Raw genomic sequence first — 8,573 nt, forward strand, 5'->3', positions numbered from 1 at the left:
AGTGTACAATCCGTCTCAAAAAACCTACAGGCCCTGAAACACTTTGTGTATGAATTCAGATCAATATAATGAATGCCAGGTTGTCATCTGTGTTTCCTGACATTGCTTGTGCAGGATAGAAGATTATAACATCAAAGTTATAATTATGTTATCAAAAGCCTTGGATTTAGTGAGTTAGTTGGGTACCTGCACTTTAATATCTTATTGATCATTCCTCATTCAACCTTTTATTTATCCCATATCTGGAAAATGCACAGCACATGAACCAAACACCAGTTCACATTTGATCTCCCTCCAAAAGCTCTGTGTAGTTTGATTGATTTTTGAATATACCTTCAGCTCTAGGTCACACCAACTGTGGCAATGACAGCTCTTTAGAGTCACTTCAGTATTTCTCATAAAAAGGGATTAAGTCCCTGCTTCTTACATCAGTTTTACTGTCTGTGTGAAGGTTTGGACATGTCAGGTATCAGCCAGCCCTACTCTAAAGGTTAAAAAAGGAAACTGTTCCTGTAAATATCTGGAGATTTATGGAGGCCTAGGAGCGCAGTGAATCTTTTTTTATACAGTGATTCAGTACACACTTTATGGTCCAGCCACTACAGACACAGCACTTTTAAAGCCTTTCCAAGGTACAGGCATTCCATGCATTTGGATTGTCCTGTGTTTGGTAGAGATGAGCTCCAAGAGAACAACTGCACACTAATTTCCACACGTTTTCATGGCTCTAAAAGATTGATATATAATCCTACAACCCAAGTGATGGATGATATCTGTAGGTGCACTTTCCTACTTAAGCTCCACAAATCAGGAATGTCTTCATAATTAATTCTTTAGAAAGAAGAAACTGATTCAAAGATGTCGTTAAGGGCATAATTTAGTGTAATGAACCATCATTATGAGATAAAACCCAGCCTTGATCAGAAATTATTGCCAGTTTGCACCTGAGTCTAGATTTTCCTGGTGTCTGTGTCAGCAAGGCAATGTTGGAACAGGTTTGGGGCAATCTGGGGAGATTTCTGTGGGGAAGGGCAGGTTGTGCTCTGCACCAAGGGGGCTCTCAGTCCGAGGGGACTTTTACTGGCCTCAGGTGCAGTGGTACTGAGGCACATCAGGTACTTCCAAAAGGACCTGACCTGTCCCACAAGGACAGAGGGAGACTTTAGGTGTGTAAAGCTTGAGGAGCCGTGCGGGAAATTTATTACATTTTTTTTTTCCAAATCCACCTTGCTCTAAATGAATTCTGAACACGAGCAATCCAGTCAGCATATAAGGGCTCCGACCTAAAGCAGTGAGGTCCCTCACCCAAACAGTGCTCAGATGTTTGATATCAGAGAGTTGGCTCACTAAAAATCCATCCCAGAGCAGGTGACAAAACAGGGTTTTCCAAGCCAGTCTGGGGTCTAACTGGGATGTGCTGGCCAGGCAGACCCAAACCCAGTGATGCCTGACTGGTGCCAGTGTCCACAGCAGTGTATAGGATGCTGGGGTGGATACCATGCCTGCCCTACTTACATGCTCCCTTCACTGAATTGGGGAAGGTCTTGAGCAGCATCAAAGTCAGAGCAGAGCTGAGGAAACAGAGCACTTTAACCCGAATTTGACACAATATTAAATTCAAAAAGGACGGGAGAAAAACATCCTCATGGAAGGGGACCATGACAAGCTTTTTTTTCCCCCCACGACTTGCCAACCCTAAATTAGTATTCCATGCTCTCTGAAGGAGGGATGGTTTTTTTGTGCTGTACCACTTCAAAATGGCCCTTCAGAAAGTGCTTCTCAGCATGCAGGGAATAGCTGAAGGTCTTGAAAGAAGTGCATTCAAGCCAGCACTTGGCACTTGCAAAGATTTTGGCTTTCTATGACCCCAGTCCTCCCATTCTTCTACAACTACTGTCCAAAAAGAAATATTTTCATCCAGCTGGCCTCCCGTGTAACAAAACAAGCCAGAATCTTTGTGAGAGGAACCGTGTTAATTCACAAACTGGGCGCTCCTCTGGGATTTGGGCACTCCCAGCTCTAATTTATTCCTGCATGTGACATTTATTCCCAGCACAGTGGCATTGGCTGCAGCAGGCCCAGCTCTGGCCAGGGCAACGTAGGCACCTGCCAAGAGAGCCACGAGCTGCTGCCCTGGTGGAAGGGCTCAAATGGTCACGGCAAGGGGCTGGAGGGAGAGAAGTTCTCTGCTACTGCAGCCCCACCATCCTGCTGGCAATGGAGTCCTTTTCCCCAGGGGTGTCAGCTCAGCTCTTTGTGTAACTCCGTCTTTCTTCTGCCCTTTCACCAGACAAGGGACTCCACACACAGACCATCCTCACAGAGTGGATACCAGAAACCTTGGGAGGATACAAGTTCCAGCTCATTTCCATTGCTTTGATTTAGCTTGACATCAGGTCTTTAATTCCTCATAAGCTTTAAGTTCTTTTACAAAGTTAAATCATTTACTTATCTGTTACTGATTGTTTTCTTATGTTCCTTCCCTGGGAGATTAAGTGAGATAGTATCTGCAAGCACTTTGAAGATGTAGAAGTGCTTATTACTGTGTTTGAAAAGTCAACAGAATCATAAAGTTACAGGGGAAATATATACATTAAAAAAGAATAAATCCCAGACACCACTCCTGACTCATCAACACACCTGGGTGCTGGGTCCTTCTGACCATGGGTCATGTGCTGCTCTTTATCCCACTGTACAAATCCCACTGACTGCCCAGGTGAGGACAAAAGGGGCAGGATTTAATTCAGAATCCCAGTCTCATCCTAAAGATATCCTCTGGGATCCAAAGCTTGCTTTTGTCTGAGCAGAAAGGGAATTTTACATCAGCAGTTTCTGGCCTTGCATATGTAGGCAGACAGCTCTGGTTTCACAACTTGAACATCCTGGGCTGCAAATTACAGCCTGATTCAGATGCTGCTTCATATGTGGCTCATCTGTGCCTTCTGCCAGCCCATGAATTGCTGGGATTTAGACAGGGCAGGGCTCGGAGCTTCAATTTAATCTCTTAGTGCCTGGCAGTCAATGCCCCGAGGGAGTGGAAAGGAGGTGCAAAGTGAAGCCCTTCCAAATTCAGGTCAGGAAGAGTCATAAGGACACAGAGCACTCGACAGATGGATTTCCCTGTTCTCTAGTCCACAGTAATTGAAGAATTATTGTGCAATTAGTGACAAAATAATATAGAGCAGAAAATGGGTTCAGAGTAGATGTTGACATTGGGGAGGGGGTATTGAAGGTGGTGAAAAGGGGCACCACGATGTCCCTTGGTTTATGTCCCTGTATCTCCTGGACATAATCAATCTTGGGAGGAAGGAATAAACTCTGGAACAGGGGTTTTGCCTTCACTCAGCAGTTTTTGCAGCCAGGCCTTTGAGGGCTCCTGTAGTGTGAAACCTCTGTCACCTGCACCCACTGACCTCCCTGTGCATTTTAAAAACTTGTTTTCTTCTCAGTCTCCCTCTTTGCTTCTCCAGAGCTTCTCTTCTGTCTTGCCATCTTGGAAAGACTTCAGTCAAACCCATCAGAGAAAGATTTGGTTTTCATTGCTCACATGTGACGTGTCTTGCTGACCTTTTGGTGCATCTGTTAACCCTGGTCACTGTGACACTTCAATTTCTCCAAACAGAAAGCAGGAAAGAAAAACCAAAGGGTTTTATCTGCACAGCTTCCACCTCTGAACTCAATAAAACAACAAACGTTTAAATTGAAGGAGTTAATAAGTATCAGAACCCTTTTTTAGACCTCAGAGAAGTTCAGAAAATACAGCAAGGGAACAGCAGCGTCTGCAGAACTGTGATTCAGATTTCTTGTCCCTCCTTTACAGAGCTCACAGAGATTTTCTCGGGTATTAGCTCTGCCCCTTGTGCTTTGTGCTTCACTGACACTGAACCAAGCCTGCTCAGCTAATGCTTTTACAACTCAAAGAACCTATTTTATCTGATTATTTTTCAGCCACTTGAAATTAGGGTTTGAAACTGCTCTCACAAAGAGCCATCTGAACTGATGAGAATGTGGAAAAATAGCTCAAGTACCTATCAGAGAAATATCCTGACTGTCAGCTGCTTCTGGGGAAGATACAACTGCACTGAGCTACAAGAGGAAGCACCAAGAGCTCTTTAACCCACTTTTTGCTTCTAAACAGGAAATTGTGTGAGCATGGTTTGAGGAACAAAGCGGGGAGAGCTGAGGTGGGAACTCTGCTAAAGCCCAGGGGGGGTGGGAGTGAGTCTGCATTTCAGCAGCTCGGAGGAAAACGCACGGAACGGGCTGTTCATTGATCCCAAACACCAGGACAGAACCAGCAATTCAGCACCTTATCTGTGTGCTACAAAAGGGGAAAGAACGGGAAAGGTGTTGGCTTTAATTCTCCATCATTGGTAGGAATAAGGAAAAGAGTTCTGTTAATGTGCTGTCTCTATGGTAACTCACTGTATTTGCTCACTGCTTCTTGCACGGCACAGCAAATACCTGTATCTTCTGTATGAACTCCAACATCTGGGGATTTTATGGACTTCTGACACGAAAGACCAGAAGATGTGGAAAAAAAAAAAATTGGAATTGTCTCATTTCAGATTTCAGTTTTCGAGCTAGACTGCCAAAAATCCTAAAAACTAACCAGGTTTTTATTGGTGGGAAAACAATGAATGGGAGAGAAATATTCCCTCCAGCGAAAATGCCTTTTGTGGGCAGGGGAAAAATTGTTTTTGTAGTGTGTACTAGAGCTGTGTGTCCTTTCTCTTTCACATGCCCACTGTGTGTCAGGCATGGATCTAAGGAGAAGGTGTAGATTTTCTTTCTCTGAATGATGATTCCTTCCTGGCACTATTCAAAGGCAGAGTGCCTTTTCCCCCAGCTTGTCATATTCATATTTGAGTTTTTACTGGATCTTTTTGGAATTCATGAGACTCGTCTGGACTTCTGTAGTCTCTAGATCTGGCCCCAAGGAGAAGGTTTTGATCTGGAGATATCTCAGCTCCTCAGCACTTCAGCTCTTTTTCCTGATGCAAGGGTGGTATTTCACATTCATTTCAGAGTGCAGAGGTGGAAGGAGAGGGTGATGCTAAAATCACAGATTAAAGCAATGATACAGATGGACAAAAGTTCTCCTATCCCACACTCAAGGGTGGCTGCCACACTGGCCTTTTGACCGTGTTGTGGTTATTTGCTTCAGTATCCATGTCCCTCTCCTCTTTCTCAGTTCCTCTCAGAAACTGTTGCCTATCCCAGGCTGCCTAGGTCATTTCCAGTCTGTGCTAACACAGAAAAAGGGGCTCAGCAGAACATGAATCCTGGCAGATCAGGAGCCTTCTACCTCTAAAAATTTCCCAAGACAGAAGCATGAAAGTAACCCAAAGAAAAAAGTGAAAAGAAGCAAAAAATGATTATGGTAAGAAACACTGAGTTCATGGCAGATTAATTTGCAAGGGGGTTTCCTACTTTTCTTTCCACTGAAATACAAGGAAATTAAAAAATCCCTAGTTAATCTGCTTAATTTACTCACACCCTGAAACAATTAATGAAACTATTCGGGAAGCCAGTCAAAAGTGATGTTATAATCTCTCCTTAATTCTTGTAACACCTCTGGAAAATATCACAGTGGGCTCTGCTCTGGGTTCAGGCACTCACAGAGTGGCTGCAGCAACACAGCACAGTAACACCAAGTCCTCCCCAAAATCCCAGGAGTGCTTTATTCAAGCTACTGAGCTAAGGACTGCAATCATTCTTGTGCTTATCCCAAAGAGTTTTAAGTGTATAATGTCCTTGTTTCAAGGAATTGGTGGCCTCAGCTGGCTCCAGCATTTGTAATTCACGTTTTTGCTAGCAACAGAGGGAAGTTAGTGCAATTTTAAAAGATTTTAGGTCAAGTTCATCCATGTTTAATGCATTGGGGAATGATCTGGCCCGTTCTGTGCATCTCAATTTGTTTGACTGCTTAAAACAGCAGCTGTGCCTGTGTGAAAGCAAAGAACAGGACTTACATAGTCAAACATATACAATTAGTGGATTTTACTGCACAGTGAAAATGCCACGGCTCCGTGGCTGTGCCCTGGTGTAAACCAGGGGGGTTTCACTGTGAATGGCTGCAGCTCACTGTAGCTGGGACACTGAGAGGAGGCAGAGTGGGAAGGTCAGCATGGCTGGGGTGCTGATGACACTGGAATTTTGCCTGTTTCCTCTGGGCAGCAGCTTTGTGCTGTTTCCTGTTCCCAGTCCCAGGCCGTGTCCTTTCTACTCGTGGCTTCATCCTCTACTCATTTCTTTTACCCACTGACACTCCACCTTTCCACTTCCCGCTTTTTCATGCTCTGCTGACACATCCTCTAACAGCAGCAGCTTTGCTCTTCCTTCCAGCCACCCTCCCACTTCCTGTCCCATCCTTCTTCAAATCTGGGGTTTTGGCCGCTGTTTCCCTTCTGAACCCTTCCTACACTCATTTCTTTGTTTCCCGAAATGTTGGTCCAGCTTTGCTGATTTCCAGCTCTTTCCTGACTGGTGAAGGGAGCCTGTCCAGGAATGTCCCAGGAGCTCAGATCATATGAAAAATATGATAAATGACAGCTGGTGAAAGAGCCAGATAAAGCCCAAGCACCAGCTGAAGGATGAGTAAAATGATTTTGATAAGAACACAAACCAGACAGGTGACACAACAGGGAAGGGAACCATCTCACACTCAGAGCAGACTGAAATCAAGATGTGGAAGAAAGTCATGTAAATTTAGTTAATGTTGACTCAGCTGATGTCCCCAGGGAGATCCACTAGATCTGCCTTACAGTTTCCTTAGGCTGTTGCCTCATATTTGAGTCTTCATTAAAAAAAACCTTCAACCAACAACAAAAAACCCACCCGCTGCTTTCCCCCTCAAAAAAACTCCAGAGGGTTTATCTGAAGGGGTTCTTCAGTCTGTGCTCTGTATATTGGTGTGTGCTGAGCCTTCCTGGTGTGGTTCCAGGAACCACTGATATGCTTCAGGTACTGGCTGACCAGCTGGAACTGGGAGGAACAAGCTGGAAATGCTCAGCTGAAATCCTCATTACTGAGTGTTTGGCAGAATTATGAGCATTCATTCCTTGAAGCCAGTGATAAATGCCAAGGAAAGCTGAATTTCTAGGACTGCCTATTAAAGTGCCTCCAATGCCCACATCCCAGAGTGTGTATGAATGCCAAAATAGCTGGTTTAATTACTACATCTGATATATATCAACACAAATATTTTTAAATAGATGCTGTAAATTGTAAATGAAATATACTAAATCCTCTCCCTCTTTACTGCTACCAAGGGCTTTCAAAGTGTACAAACCTCTCACAATGTGCCTCGGACAGGCTGTGTGTCCAGTGAGACACAGCTCACTCAGGTGAAACACAGAAGGCCTTCAGAGTGCACAAAGCAGCAATTGCTTGCTAAGGATATCAGCCCAAGAACAGCATCCATTTGAAACACCAAGGAGAATGTAGGTCAGGAGAACATAATTATCCAAGTTGGAGTTTGTCCAGGTTACCTGGATTACTACTGCTATAAAAAGCAGAATGGCACCATCAGTGAGTGATTAGGAGCTGTGTTTAGCAAGGCTTTGGAAGCGCCTAATGTGAATTAGTGTTCCATTCCAACCAACTTTTGGTACGAGTTGTGCATCCATTTCATTAAAATCTCCCCTTTATGCCATGGCATTCAGCTGCTGCTTCCTGGCCAGTCACAACAGTAAGCGTGACCTATTTTTTTCTAAAGTTTCAATGCAAAACAATTACACATCATCAAGGTCTTCTGCATTATATAAATTATAAAAAAAAAGTACTAAATGTTAAAACACTGGCAGTTGGTCATCTCTTGTGTTTTATTTTTGGGTTCTTTGCGGTCTCAGCCCTGCAAGGAACCTCCAGACTGAACAGGATTAAGGACTCTCCTTCCTATGAGCCCTAAATTGGTATGTCCAGCTGTAAACCTATTAGAAAGGCAATCAGTTCCCCCAAACCTACTGCAAAATGCACCTGTGCAGCACAGTGTATTTCCTGGGCAGAGCTCACCTCTGTGCTGGTGCCAGCTCGGGCAGCCTGACCTGCTCCATCACAATCTGTCATGAGCCAACACCTCTCACTGCCTTCCCTGCACTTCGCTTCCAGAGAAATTAAAAATAAATCTCTCGTTCCCAGAACAATAGTTATTGCCAAAGGAAACAGAGGCAGACTGGGGCATGTTCAAGGTTGAGTAATTCCTGACAGTTTTCTGTTCTGTGCTGGCCTGTCCCTTGCAGACCTATTTGCTGTCTTTGCTGACTCACAAATCCTTCCCTGTGGCAGACTTAAAAGACTTTATTATAAATACACCAATAATCTGAGCTGTCACTACTGTGAGCTGCTAAGCTTCTGCTTGGGGCACGGGTAATAATGAGTTCTTATATTCCTTTATTTTCCATGAGGGAGAACTAAACTGCATGGATTTGTTATCAGAACTCTGCCCTGGGGGATTCTACAGCCACTTATTCCTGCTTCCACGTTCTGGGGAAGGATGGATTCCTTTGGTTATTTTGCTTGTGAGCAGAAAAAAAAAGAGCAGCTAATGCTCCCTCCTTTGTCTGTGTGAT

The sequence above is a fragment of the Corvus brachyrhynchos genome, unplaced genomic scaffold, assembly GCF_000691975.1.
Source record: "Corvus brachyrhynchos isolate BGI_N302 unplaced genomic scaffold, ASM69197v1 scaffold26, whole genome shotgun sequence".
Lineage (NCBI taxonomy): Eukaryota > Metazoa > Chordata > Aves > Passeriformes > Corvidae > Corvus > Corvus brachyrhynchos.